Source organism: Camelus ferus, chromosome 32 (assembly GCF_009834535.1).
Source record: "Camelus ferus isolate YT-003-E chromosome 32, BCGSAC_Cfer_1.0, whole genome shotgun sequence".
NCBI lineage: Eukaryota > Metazoa > Chordata > Mammalia > Artiodactyla > Camelidae > Camelus > Camelus ferus.
In genome coordinates, this window is record NC_045727.1 from 3,584,038 (window position 1) to 3,607,455 (window position 23,418).

At 47.1% G+C, this 23,418-nt stretch overlaps 1 protein-coding gene across 24 annotated transcripts in view; it reads left to right on the top strand.

The window, feature by feature from the left end:
- The first annotated feature begins 11,192 nt into the window (after positions 1-11,192).
- The window catches only part of CCDC63 (coiled-coil domain containing 63), a 76,595-nt gene continuing 64,369 nt past the window's right edge, over positions 11,193-23,418 (top strand). For 3 of the 24 annotated variants that reach the window (XM_032471795.1, XM_032471799.1, XM_032471802.1), the window contains exons 1-2: positions 11,195-12,362; positions 18,418-18,509. The gene's annotated coding sequence lies outside the window, so the exon portion shown is untranslated. The other 21 variants (XM_032471794.1, XM_032471798.1, XM_032471800.1 and 18 more) reach the window with 17 other exon arrangements.

Here is a 23,418-nt window from a genome sequence, read left to right on the forward strand (position 1 = left end):
ACAGCCAAGATCCTAAAGTCCTTTCTGTGCCACGCTGAGGAGTTTGGGCTTCATCTTTTTAGAGTGACTTTTCTCAAATTTTAGTCATTTGAGGGACGCTGTGGCAAAGGTCATGCTAAATGTTCACCAAACTCCCTTCTTCCCGAGCGTATGGCTACATCTCCTGCCTGTCTTGCTGGAGGCAGGACCATGTGACAAGTTCTAGCCAGTAGAATGTGGGCTGAAGTGAAGCATGTATGTTCAGGCCTTGACCCCAAATCCTTCCATGTGACACTGAAGATTTGTTCTCATTTCTCTAGTCTGCCAGCTAAATGCGAAAGGTCTAATGGTGGACTTCAAGGCCTGGAGGGTCTCAGAGCCATTAGCTAGAAGGAGCGTGGGTCCCTGGGGAACAGATGTCCCCACTGCCCTACTGGGCTGTGACTTGAGAAACAGAACTTTATTAGAAAAAGCCAATGAGATTTAGAATTGTTTCCTGGAGGAGGGTAGCTGACCTTAATGAGAACCACCACCTTCACAGTTTTAGCCAAAATGTTTTACCATCTGTAACATCATTGATTTAATCACTTAAAACTCACTCTTTGTGACCTTCATTTATTTAAAAAGGGAACTTGGTGTCACTATCCATAAATAGGAAAGCAGCCTCACTCGAGGTACAGAGAAGGTAATAGTAAAACATAAATGCAATAAAAATCAAACCACGATACGAAATTCTTGCTGTATCTTGTTCCCGCCAAGGGCCCTGGAGCCTGAGACCTGCTTTCATTTGGTTACAAAGAGAGATTAATGAGTGTCTGATGGGTGTTACAGACAGCTTACCATAAAAGCATGAGCCAGCCCAGCCCAGATCAGCTGAAGCTGGACCAGCCCAGAAGAACTGCCCATCTGACAACAAACCTATGAACAATAATACATTGTTATTTTAATGTGGTTTACACTGTGTTCTAGTATGGCTTATTACATAATAATATTGTGGCAAACAGATAACTGCTACAAATCTTACACAATTTCTGCTCCTTTTTAAAATGTCATTTACTGGATAAGACAGTAGGTCATTGGTTCTTTAGTTTCTGACATTCCAGACTTTAATATTTCATGTGTCATTACATTACATTCTAGATAATTATATCCCATGCATCATTTAATGCTGGTCCCCATTGTAAATTGGTAGTTAATCTCGAGGCTGGATTTGATTCAGGTTGGTTTTTTTGGCAAGAATATTTCCTAGGGATACTTCCACTACATCGCATCAGCAGGCACACAATGTCTGGTTATCCCACTCTGAGTGATGTTAGGATTGATCAGTGGGTTACCCAAGATTGGGATACCCAGGGAGACTTTCTGGAGGAGTCAGGCTTGAGTCGGACCTCTTTGAGGGACAAGTGGGATTTACATAGGCCAAGGGAAGGAAGAAATATTTCAAGTGAAGAGTGTTCTGAAAATACAGAGCAACAACTGGTTAATCCTCTCTTATATCAGCTCCTATTGTTATCCTCTGGTCTAAAGGCCAGGGCAAGAACCAGATTTTATCTCAGGTTTTAATTCTAAAAGGTGCATGGAGTATTTTGTTGGGACATATTGTGAGATCACATACCTGCTCAGTGGGAAAGATTGCTATGATCAACTAGTGACATGTGGTGTGGGTCTGAGATGCAGTGTGGTGGTCAGATCGCTGTGAATCTGCCAGAGATCAATGACCCCACTTCAGGGTCTTTGACATTGGACTCTAGAAGGAAATAAGGGCTGAATGGGGTACCTGACATAGGCTATGGCAGATCTTGTTGGTTATTTATCAAACTTCACTGGACTTTATGTCTTTGCTGGTGGAACTTTAGGTATTGGATGGCAAAGACTGATTTAGACATAAACAGTGACCCAGTTCTGGCCAATGAGAAATAAGGGGAAGTCTGCTCCTGGGCTTCTGCAGAATTTTTTTCTTCCTGAATTGAAAGAAACGTGTGAAGTGATGCTTCCTACCCCTTTGGAGGTGGTTGTATAAGGACATGACACCTGGAGCAATGGCAGCCATCTTGTGACTATGAGGAGACATGGCTGACATGTCAAGGATGATGGAAAAGAAATATGGAAAGAACCTGGGACTCTGATGAAGGTGTGAGTCATGAACAAACTCTGGAACCACTTATTGACAAATCTGTTGTTATGTAAAAAGAAAACCTCTATTATCTAATCCATGTTTAGTTAGGCATTCTTTTACTTGCAGCTAAGGACAGCCCAAAGGACACACTGACCATCCTCCATGCTTCATGCACATAGTCCAGACTAGCATTTTCAACCATGGCTGAGTCATGAAATCAACTTATTGGGTCATAACCAACATTTAAAAAAATAAAATAACATAGATAATATAAGAATGCACAACACATAGAAAGGATAAATATTGTTTCTGCAGAACTCTTGTTTTAATTATGTGAGTCCAAGTTTGGATTCTCTAAGGAAGCAGACCCTGAGACAGAATTTAGTGTTTGGAAGGTTTATGGAGGAGGCGTCCCTGAGATAACTCCTGTGGAAGGAAGGGGAAAGAAACAGGAGTGGGCAAGGGGAGGTCAAACAGGGATGAAGGTCCAGCAATGACCTTGACTAACTCCACAGGGAATCTAGGAGTTAAAATGGCTCCTCAGAATTGTTCTGAGTTCGGCCAAGATGGGCAGGCTTTTATCCTGCCTTCATGGTACATGAACCACCTCAGGGAAGAGGGGTGACCTTGGGCGAAGTGGCTCCCTGAAGATGAGGCAGGGACTCGGTCCAAGGGGCTGATAGCTGGAAGCTCTCTGCAGACAGCACTCCCAGAAGCTGGGGCAATAAAGCTTTCCTGGGATGAGGATGCAGCATTTCACGTCTGTCATTGTGTGTGTGTGTGTGTGTGTGTTAGAGTGAACCAGATTGTGATGCAAATGTATTTCTTATTGTGGGTTCTGGTCAAAGCAGTTTGCAAGCCTCTGGCGAGTCTGGGTTGTTCTTCTGCCCAAGTTGTTTTCCTCCTAATTGCCTTTTGGGGTGTAGTCGCTTTTTCCAAGGATCCACTTGTGAGAGGCAGTCCTGTCTTGGTGAGACAGTCCCCTGGCATACTTAAACACCAACGCTGAGCTGAGCTGTTGGTGCCTCCCATGCGTTAAGAAATGGCAGCTGCTGTCAATGTCTCCAAATGAAAATGATTAAGGAGGATTAAAGCCAAGTGATGTCGTCATTACCCCTGGTGAAACACACATAGGAGCCCTCTGGTCCCCCAGGTGCCCCTTTAGCCTGTCTTGGAAGGCTCCTTCTTTACTCTCATTTTATTTCTTCTGTCTCCCCTTCCCAGCAGATTGTGTTTAGCAAATTGTATTTTAAGTCCTGTAGTTCTAAGTGGGCCAGAGGCTCAGAGAAAGCTCTGCTCTCGGCAAAATTCTGGAGGCACTTCTCATGCTGTTGGTTTGCAAAACCCTCAATTAGTAGCTCCTTGATTGTTGCCTAGAGCAGGTGGGGAAAGGAAGGTCAAAACTGTAGGGGCTGCGCTTCTGCCCTCTGACTGGGAAAGAAGGCCCCAGCTTTCTGCGGAGCTGCAGTGACAGTCAGGCTTCCTGTGTGCCAGAATTCCTTGGTGAGCTTGCTAAAAATGCAGATTCTTGGGTCCTTCCAAAGATCCAAAGAGCTGGCTCTCCAGGAAGGGGGGAATGTGATGCAGGAATCTGCAGTTAAAAAAACTTTTCACTTGGAAATAATTCCACTCTTAATGGAAAAGTTGCAAGGATAGTGCAAAAGATTCAAGTATACCCTTTGCTCCATTTGCTTTGTTTTTCTCTTTCCATGTATAAATATGATAGTACTTTTTTTCTGAATCGTTTGAGAAGCTGTAAATATGCCTCTTTATCTGTGTTACCTCCTAAGAAGAAGGAAGTTCTCTTACATAACTGCACCGTAGTTATCAAATTCAAGATACTTAGCATTGATGTAATACTATTATCTAATCCACAGTATGCGACAAATTTCCCTAATTGTCCCTCCCCCCCATTAAAAAAAAATCCAGAATCACACAGGCCTTTTTAGTCTTTTTTTTTTTTTTTTTTGGTCCCTTTTAATCTGAAACAGTTCTCAGCTTTTTTTTTTTTTTAATTGTCATTCATGACCTTGACATTTTAAGTTCAGTCGGCATTTGTCTGGGGAATCTGTATTTTTAACATCTCCCTCGACCTTGAGCACTTTGAGAGGATTGGGCAGCCCAAGATGCAAATACACACAACTCTGACCTCTCAATAATGCCGATGCTCAAAGGACTTTTTAAAAAATAGCTTTGTGGGATACCAGATTTAGCTCCTCAGTGGGGTTTAGAGTTTGGGACTTTTTTTTTAAAGATCTGATTTGCTCAGAACTCAAATCCAATAGATTATTTAATTGCCTGGGTTGCTCAGCTGGTAGAATCCAAAGGGAACCTACTAGGCTTTTAATTTCTCCCGGCTTTGAGTCCCAGCAAGGTCTGCAAGAGGGCTGCTGGTTTGGGGTGGGAGGTGGGCTGCTGGGAAGCAAAAGGGGACAGAGGGGTCAAGACTAGGCCAGCAGAAAACAGTAACTATCTCCTCCACAGGCACAACATGTAGGCAAGGTGCTGGGCGCTTGGGTGAATTTGCTCATTCAGTCCCCACAGCTGTTCCCCTGGGTGAAACATCATTAGCTCCATTTTACAGATGGGGCGATTGAGGCTCAGAAAGGTGATATCACTTATCTCTCACTGCTTGCCATAAATACAGCACATCATGTATCCTGTAGAAATGTGGTTTTTTTTTTTTGTTTTTTTTTTTTACTGTATTGAAAAATGAGATTCCTGTTTCCACCTTGACCTACAGATTCCAAATTCTTGGGGCCGGCCTCTGCCACCTGCATGTTTAACAAGCCCCTGGTGCAGACTAGATCATGGGAACCCCCCAGTGGAATCCCAGCGTGCTCCTGGTCCTGTCGGATACTTGGGACAGCTTGTTGGGATCCAAGACAATTTGCTAATTTTGAAATCAGAAATAAAAACTCCCCCGTTCCAAGAAAATCTCTCCCTGCACCTGAGAAGGAGACGACCTGTTAGAATTCAGCGTCCAAGCACTAAACTCCCCCTGGAAAGGATTCCAGTCCTGCCCAGGTCTCCTCAGTCTGCAGTGCCCACTCACTCCCCACCCCTATTTACCATCTTCAGACCCCGCCCAGTTTCTGAGGAGATCAGGCCCCTCTTTACCCAGGCTCCTGGAAAAAGGTTGGAAAAACACATGGATTGTGTGGGTTAATTCAAGGGCCACCTTTGGTTTCTTAAGAGCACAAATTGTTCGTGAGGACTTTGGCTCACTTCCTGGAGGCAAAGGGAGGCATGAATTCACCTCTGACTTCTCTCCGGGGCAGCAGCTCCCTGTCATTTACCCAATCAATGAACCTGATTGAACCTGGGCACACCCCTACTTGGCACAGAAAACACCGACTTCTTTTTTTCCTGCTTGTTTGCTATCACGACATTTTACTAATCATCATAATCGCCCACATTTATTGCCAGTTGACTAAGCTCTTTATTCCCATTTACTTAATTAATCCTCACAAGGACCTTATGAGGCAGAGCTTGATACCCCCAACTCACAGAAGAGGAAACTGAGGCCTGGAGCTGTGGCAAGCACTGCTGTGTGTCCCCCAACATCCATTCTAAAGTCATCCTCATCTAAAGTAAAAATAACCCAATTTTCATCAGGAAACATGGCCACCTGGAATTTCCCAGCCTCCTCTGCATGCAGATGTGGACATGTGACTGAATGATGGTGAAAGGACGTGAGGATTCCAGAGAACTCTCCCTAAGAGATGGCAAATATACTCTTTGCTGTGGCTTCTTTGTCCCTTCTTTTAGTCTGCTGTCTGGGACATAAATGCCACCGTCTTGGACTGTGTGGTAGGTCCTGACTGAAGGTGCATTTAGCTGGGAGGACCCTGGGTCCCTTATACTGCTGACCACCATAACCAGGCCTGGTCTGGACTTTTTCATCAGAGGGAAATGAGCTTCTTTCTTCTTTAAGCTATTTTTATTTCTCAAGCTGACTTCAATATTAAACATGGTGGCAGAGCTAGGATTCGAGCCTACATTGGTGTGACTCAACCAACTGAACTGTAATTGTGGGGTGCATCATATAACCCCACAGGACAGGTGCTGCCATGGCGCAGGGGAGCTGGGAGCCGAATCCCATGTCGTCTCCCATAGGCCTTCTCTGCCTGGCCTGTCTGAGGAGGATCTGGGTGAGAAGAGAGGTCTCGGGTGGGGATTTGAGGCCAGGGGCAGTGCAGGGCTGAGGGAATTCACTCATTCATTCTGCAGATGTTACTGAGAAGTAAGAGGTATGGGGGATTGCAACGGAGCCCCAAGTCCCTCCCATTCCTGTCTGCTCACCCCTGTCATTGTGGCATTGCTGTCCCTCTTCTCAAGAAGTAGAGTCCATTTCTCCAGCCCTCAAAGCTGGCCTTCGCCGTGTGAGTTCTTTTGGTCTGTTAGATGCTAGCAAACATGATGCAAGTAAGAAACGCACTTGTGCTTTGGGGCTTGTTGCCTCTTGCTGCTGGGAACCCTGCAGTCATCACGGTATGCAGGAGCCAGGCTGGCCCACTGATGATGAGGGGTGCCTGGTCATCGAGCCAACTGCTGGACATGTGTCTCCAGAGGACCTCTAGATCTTCCAGTCCCAGCTGAGCCAGCCCAGGCCAGAACTACCCAGCCAACTCATAGAGTCAGGAGAAATAATAAATGTTTGTTGTTTAAAGCTGTTAAGTTTTGGGGTGTTTTGCTATTCAGCAAAAGCCAATTGGTTCAAGGGGTATTAGTGGGCATGCATTGGTTATAAGTTTTGACAGATTCATTATCTCACAGATCAAGAAGTCCAGGGCGGGTTGGGCAGTGTTGATTCAGCAGCTCAGCAATGCAACCAAGGACACCAGTTTCCTTCACCTGTCTGGCAGGTCATCATCTGCGTGTTGCCAACTTTCCTATCCTCGTGCCTTCATGTTACCAAGATGGCTGCCACATGCCCCAGGCAAAACAGCATCCCAAGTATGAAGTTGCAACTCAGTGGATAAGAGCTTTCTTTTTGACCAGTTCTTTGTCAAGTAGAAAAATATTTTCTAGAAATTTCTACCTTTAGTTCATTGGCCAAGACTGGCCACATGTCCACACCTACACCAATTGTTGGCAGAGAGAAATGGGATTGGCTGTGACTAATCATGATTTGTCCCCTGGTGGGGACAGTTCTGCAACACTGGGGACACAATATGAGCAGAGTTTCTGTGGCTGAAACGTGCAGAGTGTGCTCAAGAAAGTGGCAAGCAAACCAGTGTTGTCAGAGGGGAGGACACGTCTGAGGAATGTCCCCCAGAGCTGCTGTCATGGGTGTTCGGTGAAGATTAGAAAAGGGTTCTTTGGCCAAGTCAATTTGGGAAAGGTTGAGTTGCACAACATCCCACAGCTTGTACTTCTATTGCTGTGCAGATTTTCTGGGAGCCTTGAAAATGCTAATACGCACCAGAAATTTCCAGAGACAGGAGCGAGGCAGGTGGACTGTATGTCTTTGCCTAAATTGGGTTGACCACAGAAGGTAATTTTCCTCAGAGCATCTCCTGGTACTTCCGCTCAGGGAACAAGCTTGGGGAACTGCTCAGGGAGAGTTGGTGCAATGGTCCTTGACCAGGGTGATGGGGTCTCCCAGGGGACAGTGGGCAAAGTCTGGAGATATTTTTGGTTGTCACAGCCCAAGGTCATGGGTACTACTGGCATCCAGTGGATAGAAGCCATGGATGCTGGTAAGCCTCCTATAATGCTCAGGACAGAATCCACCACAAAGACTTGTCTGGCTGAACACGCAAAAACTTGTGCATGAATGTTCACAGCAGCATTATTCACATTGGCCAAAAAGTAGAAACAACCCCAAATAATTTCCTTCAACTGATGAACGGACAAACAAAATGTGGTCTGTCCTTACAATGGACTATTATTCAGCCATAAAGAAGAATGAAGTACTGATACACGCCACAAAATGAATGACCCTTGAATACAGTATGCTAAGTGAAAGAAGTCAGACACAAAACCACATCCTGTTCCATTTGTATGAAATCTCTAGAACAGGCAAATCCATAAAGACAGAAAGCAGATGACTGGTAGCCAGGGGCTGGGGGGAGGGGGTCCAGGAAGTGACTGCGAATAGGTATGGCGTTTCTTTTTGGGTGATGTAAATGTTCTAAAATTGATTGTGGTGATGGTTGCACAACTCTGTGAGTATACCAAAAAACACTGAATTTTACACTTTAAATGGGTGAATTGTAAGATATGGGAACTATATGCCAATAAGTTTTTTTTTTTTTAAGTCAGTAGTGCCAAGAGACACTGGACTAGTAGGTAACTAGGTTGACAGAAGACCGTATTTCAAGATTCTTTGAGCACCTACTGTGTGCTGGGCATTTTCATACACATCATCCCATGTAATTCTCATGATGAATTCATAGTTAGGTCTGTATCCCATTGCTGAGATGAGCAAGCGGATGCTCAGAGAGGCTCATTCACTTTATCAAGGCTGCAGAGCTGGTAAATTGTAGAGCTGGGGTCTGAATGCTTTTGGGTTTGCCCTTGACCCCACTGGCTTTCCACTTCTGTGTACTGACTCTCAGTGAGCCATCTGTCTTGGCTTTCTCCTGACACAGCTCTGGTTGCAGCCTGTGGTCCTGGCAGCGCCCCAGGAGGCCCTCCTGAGAGTGCTGACGTTCATCCCTCTGTCCAGGCTGCAGCTGGCATCTGGATAGGGATTGGTTGCCTAGCAACATGGATGCAGATTCTGCCCTGAGCCAAGGGAATTATTTCCTCAGTCTTGGCTGCAGGAACTTCAAGGAGAACAGCCCCAGGAGGGTCTGTGGGAACAGGACATCAGGAAAGCAGGGACAACTATGTCCTTGGGAGGGCCTGGAAATGGGGACCCTCTTTATGTGGAAGAATCAGCTGCAGGGACAATGAAAGAGACCTGGGTCAATCATAATGATGTTAATATTCTGACTACAGCTACATTTCTTGAGCCCTACCTGTCTGCCAGGCACTGCGTTCAGTGCTGTACAGTCTATAAGCCTCCCTAGCCCCCATGCAATAGGTTACAATTATTATGTCCCTTTTGCAAGAAGATCTAGGGCTCATGGAGGTTAATTGGTTTGTCATGCAGCCAGAAAATGTAGAAGCTGGTATTTGAACTCAGGCCTCTCTGACACCCTAGCTCAGCCCCTATTATATCCCTGGCTGGGCACTTGGTGGAGAAAATCCACTATGGCGCTCCCAAGGCCCTGGGCAGCCTGCCACACACTCCTTGTCACTCCGCTTTTTCCAGACATACCATCCGTGCTTCATTTCCTCAAACATTCCAACCCCTTTCCAGTCACAGGGCCTTTGCATATGCTGTTCCCTCTGCCTAGGATACTCTTCCATCCACTCTCTTCACTTGGTTTACTCCTACTCATCCTTTTGGTCTCCAGTGGAAAGTCACTTTATTCATTCATCCATTGAGCCAAATATAGTTACTGAGTGACTCCCAATGCTAGATAAACATTAGTAAATAAAATATACATGACCCCAGCCTTCTTGAAGTTTACAAGCTAGTGGAAGAGACAATAATAGATAGGCCACAATTGCATGGGAAACATTCCCTGATTACCCTGCCCTTTGGCAAGAATAATTATCAATTAATTGTATAATTATTTATTTAATGTTGCTCTCCCCTCCCAGACTGTAGGTTCCATGAGGCCAAGGACTATGAGACTGTACTGTGAGGGTCAGTACTATTATTATCCCCATTTTATAAATGAGGAAACTGAGGCACAGAGAATTTGAGCAACTTGTCCAAGATCACAGAACTAGTAACTGGTGGAGCCAGGATTTGGTCCCATGGCTCCAGAATTTGTTTCCATCAGTAGGTTATAAGCAGGTTAGGAAGAAAAAGAAAGAAGGAAGAAAGAAAAGGAAGGAAAGGAAGAAAGGAAGAAAGAAAGAAAGAGAAAGAAAGAAAGAAAGAAAAGAAAGAAAGAAAGAGAAAGAAAGAAAAAGAAAGAAAGAAAGAAAGAAAGAAAGAAAGAAAGAAAGAAAGAAAGAAAGAAGAAAGAAAGAAAGAAAGAAAAAGAAAGGAAGGAAGGAAGGAAGGAAGGAAGAAAAAAAAAAGAAAGAGGGGAGGATATAGCTCAAGTGCCAGAATGCATGTTTGGCATATACGAGGTCCTGGGTTCAATCCCCAGTACCTCCTCTAAAAATAAGTAAACCTAATTACTTCCTCTGCCAAAAACAAAAACAAGAAAAGAAAGACAGGGAAGGTAAGAAAGACTCCATCAGTGGTCGTGCCTTCCGTGTCTAGCTATGTCCCACAAGAAGTTGTCTGTTTCAGAGCCAGGCCCAGCCTCCTGGGTCCCTGCCTTCCCTCAGCTTCCGTGGTGTGACAGCCCAGGGTTGCACAACAGGCTGGGAAGATCCTTACTATCCACCAGCTTGCTGTGGGCCATGGGGAGGGAGCTGGGAAGACAGAGGGACATTTTGGGATCAGTATTTTTATTTTGGCTTCTCTGCTGAGCAAACTGGGCAGAAGTATGAACTCATGCTCCTGAATCCAGCCTAGGGTTCCAGAAAGTACTCAATTACTCTGTCCCAGTATTCCAGAGGGTGCATTCTCACAAGTTGATTAAGCCAAGGGTTTCTGGGGCCTTCTATGTTCTCCTGTCAAGGAAGGATTCTGGCCAGAGAGCCCCAGAGAACAGTTTTATGTAAGGCTGGGGCCAGGGAACAGAGCCAGTCCCTTTGGTACAAAAGAAGTCTGGCGTTATTGAGTTCATATCAGGTGCCAAGCAGTGTGCTAAGAATTTCATGTAGATCCACGTCTCTAATAACATATAGCGAAGATGTTGTTGTCTCTGTTTGACATAACTGTGTGTTGCCTTTCTTACCAGCTCTGTGACCTTGGGCAAGTCCCTTCGTTTTTCTGAGCTTCCATTTCCGTTTGATGTTAGATGAAGGGCTCATCCAAAGTCACATACTAGTAGAAAAGAAAGCCAAATTTTTTAACCACAAAACTTTCCTGAGTTCTTAATACATGAAAACCTATTGCTATTTTGGGACAGGAAGTGAGCAGAGCAGATTAAAACGCTACTTCTGCTCTCAAGGAGATTATAATCTCTGGAAGGAATAGCAAATGCGGTTTGTTTTTTCTTTCTTGACAGATGGCTTGAATCAATTAGTAATGGCTGCCTGCCTGGACTGCGGCAGCCCGGTCTGTGGGAAAGTGTGCCGGGATTGATTAGGAATGTCTGCCAGAGGATTCCCCGCGAAGAACCAAGTGTTTGCCGCGCCTAGAGTTGGAGACGCCCGAGCTGGCGTTTGGAATGGCCTTTGAGGTGGCCAGACGGGGACGACTAAGAACAAAGCGAGCGTCTGCATGGAGCTACGCCGCGGTGAGGGAAGGAGAGAGGGGAGGCAACCATTGGCACCGCAGGGAAAGCTCCCTGGAGGCGGCAGGGGTGCCCGAGGGAGACGGGGCGGACTGTGGCTGCGGAGGCGCGCGGGGTAGCGGCTCTCGCGGCGGGAGGTCTCCGGCGAGACGCGCCGGCGGATGCGGAGCGCGCGGGCTCTGGGAGAAAAGACGCTCTGAAGTCAAATCCTGACTCAGTCACTCGTTTAATGCGTGACTCGGGACAGACCATTCAACCTCTCGGAACCTCCGTTCCCTGACCTGTGAAACGGAGGAGGGTTATTGGGTTGACTGCCGACTGCTTGCCGCTGCCGCAGTGAACGCAGACTCAGCAGCCCTTGGAGGCCGCGTTGTCCTTGCCGGAAGCCGGGGGTGGCGTCCACTCCGTAGCCTGTGAAAATGGCGCCCCCAGGGGCGCCGGCGTGAATGGTTACCTCCTGGCGGTGTGTGACGTCCCGTGTGCCTGGATGAAGAAACAAGGCCCAGAGAGGTTGAGTCATTTGCCCAAGTCACACAGCTAGCACACGGCAGAGGTAGGGTTTGAGCTCAGGTCTGTCTGACTCCACAGTCCAAGCCTGTAACCACCATGACCTCCTGCCTTCCACCGATTTGCCAAGCCTGGAAAAACGGTTTGAACTTTGGGAGAGTGCTTAAGCTGTGTAACTTCCCTATGTGGATTTTTCTGCAGGGATAGGTAGCAAATGAGTTCATTTTCATGCGTGTGAAAATCCGGAGCACAGTGCCTCGTTCATGGTGAAAGTTACCCAGAGCCGTAAGGGTGAGGGTTGCGGGGAGATTGAAACCCACTCTGAAACTAAGTGTGAGGAGGGTGACCCTAAAAGAAAGAGCGTGGCAGTAGGATTTTCAATGAGAGGGAAGCAGGTGAGTCCTTGGGCCTGGGGCAAAGAGGTGAAGGCGGCTGAGGAAACAGATTTGAGGGGTTTAGAGGGGTGCTCAGCTCTCAAAAGGGCTGCTGGTGAATCCATCTGCAGGGATGTCAATTGAATAGGGTCCCACAGGGGACGTGGGGGTAACTGATGAGCATTAGTGAAGGGCTTGTAACACAGCTGTGGGCTGGGAAAAGGGAACAAGCAGCGGGTGATGACGCTCCTAGGACTGGCAGGAGCAGGGAGCTCTGGGCCTGAAGGAGTGAGGGGAAAGGCTGCTTTGGAACCTGGAGAAAGCTGTAGCCTTGAGACAGAGCCAGGCTATAGGGAGAGGAATACAGCTCCCATTGGCCAGGCCACCTACATCCAGGCAGCATGGGGGTACCCCCTGCAAACCTCACAGACTGGGAAAGGTCAAGGGATAAACGTCAAAGGGGAAACTGGGATGCTCTTAGCACAAGAGGGCAGGAAAACTCGACAGACATTCATTACATGACCCTGACCCGGATGATTTCTGAACATTCTGGCAGCTCTCAAATTCTTTAATTGGATGACCATTGACTCTATCAGCTTTTATTTTCTGGGACATTAAATTCTGTGGAGTCTGGTGAAACTCTCAGATGATGCAGATTCAGGGTGGGTAGCTGAGGGGATGGGGACCAAGGGTGCAGAGATGCATATTTATGTACAGCTCGACATCAGACAGCCTCCATGTTCAAGCCAGAGAGGCTCCCAGGAGGTGAAAGACATGCCATCCACAAAGTCCCTGCTGTTATTAATCAGCAAACGTCTCAGGAGCAGGTGTGCATGAGTGAATTTTGGGGTCACGGCGGTAATCCAGTCTGGCTAGGCTGAAGCAGGTGACCTGACTGTCCGCCTGATCCTGAGCCACTGGATTAGGGGATTAATCTAAATCTCTTGGAGGAGAGGACGATTTTCGAGAAAGCCTGGGACCCAGAAAATGAAAGCTGGTCTTAGTGACCTCAGACTCATTCCCTGGAATCATTTAGAAAAGCTACCATTGCGGTTGAGACCCCCTGGGATGTGGGGGACAGAAAACATGGAGCTCAAAGGGGTCTGGGAGTAATGGAGATAAAAATCAAGGAGAAAGAAAATTCAGGGAGTTCATGCCCTTCCCAAGGGGCCAGTTAAGATCCAGTGCCAGTTGATGGTTGCTGAATAGAGCCAGACAGGCTGGATTTGGATCCTAGCTCTGCCTCTTACTTGTTGTGTAATGTTGAGCAAGTCACTTCCTCTCCCCGTGCCTCAGTTTCCTCATCTGTAAAACTGGACAATAATAAAACCCACTTTATAGAGATGTTCTGAATGAATAAATGTTTGCAAATGCCTAAAACAGTTCCTGGTATGTAGTAAAAAGCACTATATATAAATGTTTGCTACATAAATAAGAATATAAGTCCTTCATTGTCAGGTCTTCCAATCTTTCAAAGGAAGTAAATTTGGAAATCCAAGTTTTAATAATCATATTTTCTTCTTTTTTTTTTTTAAAATAGAGATACTTGGGATTGAACCCAGGACCTCATGCATGCTAAGCACACACTCTACCACTGCGCTGTACCCTCCCCAACAATAACCATATTAATAGCAAACACTTAGGCAATTTAGAAACACCTTAAGTACTGAGTAAATGTTGTGAGGTAGAGGCTTATTATCCCATTTTACAGATGAGGAAACTGAGGTATGAGGGTCACATGACTTGCCCTAGAGTTACACACTAGTGAGTAGTAGAACTGGAATATAGGGTGACCAAGCGTTCTAGTTTTAGCACTGGAAGTCTCATGCCCCAGGAAACTCTTCAGTCTGGGAGGACGAGGACTGTTGATCACCCTGGTTTCAAACCTGGTCAGTCTGGCTCCAGCATTCTGCTCTTAAGCACTGTACTCTATTTCCTTTTGCATGAATGTTCCTGATTTTTAACTGTTGGCCACTGTGGGCCAAATAATTTGCAATTCCTGAAAGAATCGGATACTCCCCAACCTTGAATTTCCCATTTGTTGTAGAGAAGTGCCTCTGTTTCTTCATCTGTAGAATGGGCAAAGAATAACACAGACTTCATAGGTTTGTTATGAGGATTAAATGAAGTCATGTACGTAAGGTACTTAAAACCGTGCCTGGTGTGAAGAAAGTGCTCGATAGATGTTTTCACATTATCACTGTTGTTAAACAGACATCCTCAGACTTCCTGAATCTCCTGGCTTGGGGTCTGGGTATCTGTTATTATTGTTATTGTTTTTAACAGCAATTTCCCCAAGGCAACCAACCAGGTTTGGGAGTAAGGAATCCTGAGGTCAAATCTGAGTTGTACAGGTAATGCACTGTGTGACCTTGAACAAGTTTCTTCACCTCTCTTTCTTCCTTTTGCCAAGGACTAGGAGTTCTGCCTCTCTAAGGGGATTAATGTTTAGGGGTTTAGAGGCTTCTAGAACCTCTTAGAAAGGGAAGACATTTGATACAAGACAGGTAAGGAGGTAAAGAAGTAAGAAGGAAAGACCCACATTGTATTTGGAAGGGACTTAGGATTCAGGCTTGGGGCTAAGCTGCAGGATAGTCAGGATGGACTAGGCTATGCTAAGTAACAAATAGTCCCAGTACCTCAACAGCTTAAAACAAATGTTTATTTCTTACTCTCACTCCATGTGCTAGTTAATAAGCTGCTGTCTCCCAGCTCCAAAGCTACCCTTCTGTACTCTGCTCTGTGATGCTGGGGCTGGGACCCTGCCAGCCACATGCCTCCTTTGTCAGCTGCTCCTGTTAGCCTCTGCCAATAGGGGGCAGGCTGGAGGAAAGAGAAAGGTCTTAATTCTTCCTTCCTTTTGTTTTCTGTTCAGGTGAAGGTCACCCAAGCAACACTTCTGCATCCTGGCAGTAGACACTGGTGCCAGTCTCTGGGCTTTTTACACACACCCCTGGAACCAGCCTCCTTGTGTCCCCACAAGTGCTGAGCACTCCCCACTCAGAGGTTGGAGTCCCAGCTCCAAGGCCCTTCTTCTCCAAGGATCTGGGTTCTGACACTCCAACCTTCATCCTTTGTCCACCGGCCCTGGGGACAGTTGCTGCTTCCTGAGCGTCTCTGAGTTGTCTCGTTTCTCTCCTTCGCTTTTCAGCCCTCCAACATCCATTCTAGTTCTGTTAAAATGACTGCTGTGGTTTCTGTTTTCATGTCAGCCAACCTGACCCATACACTCCATGTCCACGATGGAGCTGAGCTCATTCTGAGACCCAAGGGAGGGAGCAGCCTACCTGGAAATTGCCAGGCATTGTGGCACAGGGGAGAGAGCCTGGTGGACCACAGACTAGCTCTTAAAGCTTCTGCCCGGAAATGATACATCTCTTCTGTCCACATTTCATTGGCCACGGTAGTCATGTGACCACATCTGAGTTCAACATGGGATGAGCAGTGAATATTTATGACCAATAGTACTATCTTCTAGTGAGTCCTTGGAAAGACGCAGAAATGAAACTCAGCTCTCCCTCCTGACAGTCAAATCCTAATCAGGTCCCTAATTAGATTTTCCTAAATAATAACCAGAAAGTTATTACACATTTACATGTGCTAGTCTACGCGCTGATTTGCAGATAGTCCACGAGGTAGGTAGTTATTACCCCTGTTTCTCAGAAGAGAAACTGAGGCTCAGAAAGGGGACGTGACTTGCCTCAGGGTACAGAGCTGTGAGAGGTGAAGCTGAGATTTGCACCCGAGTGTGTCAGACTGAAGCCCAAATTCTTCACCTCTATAATCTGTGGGGTGTCCCTTCTTGCTCCCATTCCAGAAACCTGAGGGAGGGGAGACAAGGAAAAGCAGGTATTTAAACAGGCTCAGCCCCTTTAACTGACAAACCCCGCCTCCCACTCAAGGTTGCAGCTTCTCTGAAGGGCAGCCCAGATCTGGGGCTCAGCAGTCCAGAAAACTCTCCGAGGATCTGCCCTCGGGAGCCCACTCCAGTCTGGCCAGTCCAACTCTTTTCACCTTCCAGCAGCCTCAAACTGCCCCTTGCTCAGCCCTAGTCTGGCTCAGAACGGTCCAAGGAAGGGAGGTGGTGCCCAGGATTTGGGAGCCTGGGAGCCTGAGCTCTCCCAGGGCTCTGCCCCGACTCAACATTCAGGGGACCCTGGTCTGTGCTTGGGACAGTAGCCACTTGAGTCTTGTCCCAGCAGATATGGGGATCCCCCAGTTAGAATATAAGCCCTTAGAGGTCTGAGCTGTGTCTTTTGTGTCTTCTGCACAATATTAGTGATGACTGGTTGGCTGATGCCCTCAGGCACCCCAGGCACCAGGCACCAGGCACCAGACTAGGTGACTGTTTCAAGGGTACCTGGGACTTGTTTCAGCCAGATGTGGTGAGACACACAGACCCGGAACTGACTGCCATGAAGCGAGACGTTTCTACTCTCAGATCCCCAGAAACAGGTGGCACCACAGACAGGAGTGTTCAGGGAAGACTCACTTCTCCTGTGTTCCTCCTTTACTCTCACACTGTCACAATATCACCAGTCGTGTGGGGGTTTTCCCATACCAAGCAATCCTCTCTGATGCCAGCTGGGTGTCCTACAATGTAACTTAATTCTGATTCTCTCTTCCTGGAATCAGCCCCACATACCACAGGTTAAGCATTCAGTCCCATGAGACTGCTCCCCCCCCCACCCCCGCTTCAGATGCCAATCGCTGAGTCATAGGTCCCCAGGTTACCTACAGCTTCTCTCCAACTTGGCTATAAATCAGAGATTCCCATGGCTGCCTCCCCCTTGGATTCGATTATTTGCTAGAACAGCTCACAAAACTCAGAGAAACACTGACTTACATTTACCAGTTTATTATATAATAAAGGATCTGACTCAGGAACATCCAGATGGAGGAGACGCAGAGAGCAAGGTGTGAGGGGAGGGGCACAGCACTCCGCGCCCTCTCTGAGTGGGTCACCCTCCCTCACCTCCATGTATTCAACCAGGAAGCTCTTCAGAACCCATACTTTGGGGGATTTTTATGGAGGCTTCCTCACAGAGGCATGACTGATCGTTAAGGCCATCTTCAGCCCCACTCCCTCCGGAGAATGGGAGGTGAGGCTGAAAATTCCAAGCTTCTGATCATGGCTTAGGGTTTTTCTGGTGACCAGACCCCATCCAAGAGCCTACCATGAGTCACCTCATTAGAGCAAAAGAGTCCTATCATCCAGGAAATTCCAAAGGATTTAGGAACTCTGTGTCAGGAACTGGGATTGGAGATCAAACGTTAGGACAGAAGATGCTCCCAGTGCTCTTATCACTTAGGAAATTCCAAGGGTTTTAGGAACTCTGTGCTAGGAACTGGGGTGGGTGGGGGGGACTGGAGACCAATATACACTTCTATTATTTCACTGTGGGGAGGGCCACATATGGGGATGCACCAGGGTCAGCTAGGAGGCGGGGGTGGGGGGAGAGGTGGGCAGGAGGCTGTACTATGGTTTCTGCAGGAAGGAACGGGCAAGGCAGGGTAAGCAGTCTGAGGTTTAGAATTAGCTCATTTGATTAATTCCACCAGGCTCTGGGGGTGTGAGTTCCTTCCCCAGTTGTCTGGTACCTTGCCCTGGGGTGATTAGGGCAGAGGGACATCAGCCTGGAGCTAAGAGCTTGATAAAGGAGGTGGTTGGGGGTGTGGACTTTGGATTGGTTGGTTTGCAGGTAAAAGTTTCACTCCCAGATGAGCTGTCTGCTCTCTCTAGGAATTAGCTGACCTTGGGAGAGGCAGTCCTCCCAATGTCAGCAGGGCTCCAAGATGTCAAACAACGCATCAGAATAAAAAGACATGCTTACCACAGTGCCCTGCAAGTACCATATTGCTGGATATTTGCAACCAATCTATTGTATCAGTTAGAGTGAGTTCAGCAGCCAGTAACAAAAGAACTGATTAATAGAGACTTAAGAAATAAGATGTTCTGTTCAGTCTTGACCTAACAAGAAGTCTTGAGGAGGAAACTTCCAGCTTCAGTTTGTCAACTCAACAGTATCATCCAAGACCCAGACTTTTTCTGTCTTTTGCCTTTTTTTCTGCTCAGCATGTTGGTGATGTCTTTCCACGTAGTCCCAGGAAGCTGACTCAGCTCCCGGCATCAAAGGCCCGCACGACAGCATCCCAGCAAGAGGAAAGGTACTTCAGTTATCTATTTCTGTGTTACCAAGCCTGCCAAAACTTAGTGGCTTAAAACAAGGTATTGTTTCTTACGCTTCTGTGGTTGACATGAGTACTGCTGGATGGCTTTTCTGTCCCACATGACGTTGGCTGGGACCAATCCACTGAACTGCCTTCAGCTGGCAGCTGGGCTGGGCTGGAAGGTCCAAGAAAGCGTCATTCCCACATTTAGGGCCTTGGTGCCCTTCCTTGTGGCCTCTTCACATGGCCAGCCTGGGCTTCCTCACAGCATGGTGGTCTCTGAGAATTCAAATGACTTTCACCGTGGCTGACTTCCAGGGCCAAAGTGGAGGCTGCCAGGCCTTCTTCAGTCCTACCCCTGGAACTGGTACAGCGTCACTTCTGCAGCATTCTGTGGGTCAAAGCAAGTCACAAGGCCAGCTCCAGTTCACGGGGAGCTGTTACCCCCAATAAAAGGAAGAAAAGGAGGGGAGGAGAGAGTAGATATTGGGGAGGCAAATGGCAACGTCTGCCACTTGCAGCCTCAGTTTCCCCGTGAAGAGGAGACCGTTGTTCCTCAGAGCAGCCCAGAGTGGCCCAGCAGGTGCATACACCTCAGGAGGAGTCTTCTCTTCCCTCTCAGCTCTCTCCCAGCTCAGCTCGCTCTACCTGTTCTTTGCCTGTTGGGACCCTGCCAGGGAGAGGGAGACAGCGCTTGTGGGGACGTTGTGGGGGAGGGAGGCCCCATTCACTTGTTCAAAAAGATGGAAGCATTTGGCACCGCTCCTGGTGCCAAATTGAAATGAATGCTGGCTTCACTCCCAGGCTGGTTCCCATCCCTTCCAGAGGGCACGGACTCTGCAGCACTGAATCTGGGAAGGTCACTTGATTGTCACAGGGGAAGGTGGGGGAGGGGCTGCGACAGTCAGGGCCCCAGAAGACAGCAGAATCCGGTTCAGATGGCTCACGGGACTGTAAAGAAGGGACTGCTGTCAGAGTGTGGGCAGGGTCAGGGGATCAGAGAAGGGAGGCTGTGACGCAGAGAGATTAGCACTGAGGGAAGCCATTACCACAGTAAAGGCAAGAAGAGGCTGAGGAAGGAGCTGGTGTGCCTGAAGCCCCGCGAGGGCAGGAGCTGGGGAGAGGCGTCCAGACAGAGCCTGGGGCCGGGGACGTGCGCAGCCACCGCCAGAGCCGGGAAGCCGAAGCCAGGAGAGTTTGAAAGAAATGCCCCACCTCCCTCTCCCCCTGCCTTCTGTCTCCTGCTGGTCCCTCTCATTGGCTACACCCAGTCAGAAGCCAGAGGGCAAGGGGTGATGTGGGCCATACTGTCCACTTCTGGAGACACAGGGGAGGCTGGAGAATGAGTAATACTATGCATATGCCCAAAAGATGTGGTTTTCTTTTATAACTGTTTTTCAGTACTCCAAAATGTTCCATTCATAGATCTGCCACAATTTACTTTAAAAATCCTTCTCTTATTCTTCTTTGTAGAGAACTGTTTTATTGCAGTGCAGTATACATATGTACAGTGTATGTGTCAGCAGTGCACAGCTTGATGAATTTTCACAAGTGAGCTCATCCATGTAACTAGATCAAGAAACGGAGCTTCCTCAGCACCCTGGAAGCCCCCTGATTCCCTGCTCCAATTTTGCTCCCTCCCCTCCACCAGAGAACCTGGATTCTGACTCCCAGTAGCACAGGTTCATTCTCCTGTAGAGGTAATGTTACAGTGGGCATCTCTGTGTCTATGGACTTTTTTTTTTTTTTTTGCTATTGACTTGTTTTCTTAGGCTGAATCTCCAGATTTAGGTTTCCTGGGTTGAGGCGGATAAACATATTTATAGCTCTTGCTGTGTGAGGCTGCATTCCTTTCTGAAGGATGTACAGATTCCTTGTCACTCCTTATCTCAGAAGTCTGCCACTGAGATTCTAATCGGTGACTCTGGCTTCAGGGGAAGGGAGGCCAGGAGAAGGGCACTTCTGGATCCTATCAGGGAGGAATCCGAAACTCTGAATACCAGCAATGCTCGCTCTTTTGTATAGGACAGTTTTTGATTGCAAACGACAGACACTGGTTTAGGCAGATACCAAGATCATTGCAGGCAGTTAGGCAGTCCACGGATTCTTGGGTGGGTTTGCGTCTGTGCAACAGGAACTAGAACTCAGATCCCCTGGCTCCCCGGGCCCAGGCACTTCAGCTTACACCAGGGACTCTGTGCATTGACCATTCAGCCAGCATCTCTGTCCTTGAATCCCCCAGAGGACTTCCCCTCTCATCTCATTGGCCACCCTAAGACCTCGGATTGGGCTCAGTTTCTGTGAGGTTCAGTGTTCTCCACTCAATTCTGGAACACAACCCAGGATTTTATTAGTAAGGAAGGCGTGAGGGAAGGGCTTTGAGCAGTCCATATACTTGGTGAAAAATGGCTGCCCAGCCCTGACTTAACACAATTTCTTGGCTCTGGCACCCAACACCTAACAGTCTTTTGTTTCCCAGGGAATTTTGTGTCCAAATTCTGTTGCCTGGGAAAGAAGCTCTGATTAGTCTAACCTGGGTGAGGAGTTCTAATCTCATCCAATCAGCCATTGCAGAAGGGAGGGTTGGGTAACACCACGTGCTACCAACACAGAGATCAGGGCTGAAAGAGATGGAACAGGGCTGGAGCAGGTAGCCTCTACCGAGTTACCCAGACAAAAGAAGACAGTACCGAGGGCACCAGTAAAGTAGGGACACCCCAAAGTATTGTTTTTCCAAAATGATTTGTTATTTCATTTAAAAAAGCATCATGGCAAAATCCTGTCAGACTGCCCGGCCCTTATCTTATGGATTAGTACTGTTTTTATTTTCAATGCCAGAGGTGGGATGAAATATTTTACAATCCTTTCAAGCTTTAAAGCTCACAATTTGGCCCTGGCAGCCTGAAGAAATTAAGGCTCAGAGAAGTCAACTGACTTTCCTAAGAGCACACAGCAAATCAGAGGCAGAGCCAGGACTGGAACCTGGATATCCTAACACCTTGTCCAGTGTTCTTTCCATTATATGACTGTGCCCCACCCTTTTTTTTTTTTTTGAGAATTATGTTCAAAGTCCCTGTGGAGGTGCTATTGTGCCACCTGATAATGGCCCGCTGGCCCAACAGTGGACATCAAACCTAGACTGGCCAAATTGGATTCTCTTTCCTAGGAAGCTGAGGTTAAGAAGACATCGATTACTTTCTGGGCTTCAAAATGGGAATTCATAAGAAGCAAGCTGAGGGGAAGAGAAATTTGTCTTTAAAAATAAGAGGCCAGGTTGAGAGACCAGGTGATTCCAGAGAGAGGAGCTGCCTTAATTTCTGACAGTTTTCTGGTTCTTGGTTCTTGTTCCTCATGGGGATCTGCCTCCAGCTTACTTGCAACAAGCATGATAGTCATATAATTTAGCATGCTCTTGGTGGCAAGTCATAGAAATTGTAATCCAGATTGGCTTAAACAATAAGAAAATGTATTAATTCCTTTAATAAGAAGTGCAGCCCCATGGAGGATTTCAGGTATGGTATGATCAGAGTTCCATCTATACTGTTCTACAATTCTCTGTAGGCTCTTCCTTCCATAATGTGTTGGCTTTGATCTCACACTGCCTTCCCTTATGGTTACAGGAGGGCTGCCAGCAACAACAAGGTGACATACTTCCTTGTTGCCATCCATGGAGCTAGAAAAAAGCATCTCCCCTCCAACCCTGGACTTTAAATCCTTCCTTTCTGTCTGATTAGGCCACTGTCAGTTTATGTGCCTGTTTCTGGACCAGTTGCAGTCTCCATGAGAATGCTACGCACAGATTGGCTTAAAATTAGGTTCTGGATCCAGTCATTGGCAAGGAGGATGGGAAGACTGTGATGGGCTGAGGGTAACTGAGGTCTGTCTTGGAGATGTGTGTGAAAATCAGTTTCTTCTGGCGAGCTAGGCTGGATGGCAGAGGGATGGTTACCTGAACAAGTTGGAATCTGCTAGGAAGAGGGAAGGGGGAACAGATGCTGGAGAGCAAAAAAAAAAAAAAAAAAATCATTTTGAGTTTTTTTGGATGGCTTTCTGATCCTTATTGTCAAGAAGACACTGGGACAATCAGCTTCTTGGTCTGTGGCCAAATGCCTTTGCCCAGCCCCTCTGCAGCCTGAGTCTAATTTCCTCCTCCATTCTGTAGACTCTGCTGTTGCCAACATTTCTCACCACTGGCTCATCGTTTTGGCAAGCTGGCATCTCACTCTGCTCCAAGCCTTGCTGATGAAGCTGAAGATCTCTTTAGCAGAATTGATTCTGGCATGTTCTAATTTAGAAAGCCTTGCACTTCCCTGCATGGGGGCTGCTGAGATCTGTGCCCATAAAGGCAGAGAGAGTAAATTCTTCTGACGAAAGCCTATTTTTAACAAGTCCTGAACCTAATTGAACTTAATCATTTTTCAGTGGTTGACACTTGAAATGTATGAGTCACTGGGCTATATATGGAGCTGAGGGCTACAACAGCCTTTTAAATATCAGAGAGTTGGTACATATCAACTTCCAGAAGAACTTCTCAGGTTTGGAGCTGTGGTTTTACTCAGGACTGCGGTAAAGCATGGGTCTCTAGAGACAGACAGCCAAATCCTGGGTTCAAATCCTGGCTCCCCCACTTACTGCAAAAGTCACTGTTTCTCCAAGCCTGTTTCCTCATCTGTAAAATAAGGATGGTAACACTTGTCCCAAAACACTTTTTGTGAATCATCAAGGCTTGACATGAGGCTGCTAATGATCTTTATTTATTCTACTTTTCATTAATAATCATGTTTCTTTGCAGAAATGTGTTTGGTTTTGACATGTTGCCCAAATCCCACATGTAAAATATACCATCACACTAACTTCCCTCATGGTTGCCAGCAGGGGCAACATGCTTCCTTGTGCACCATATTAG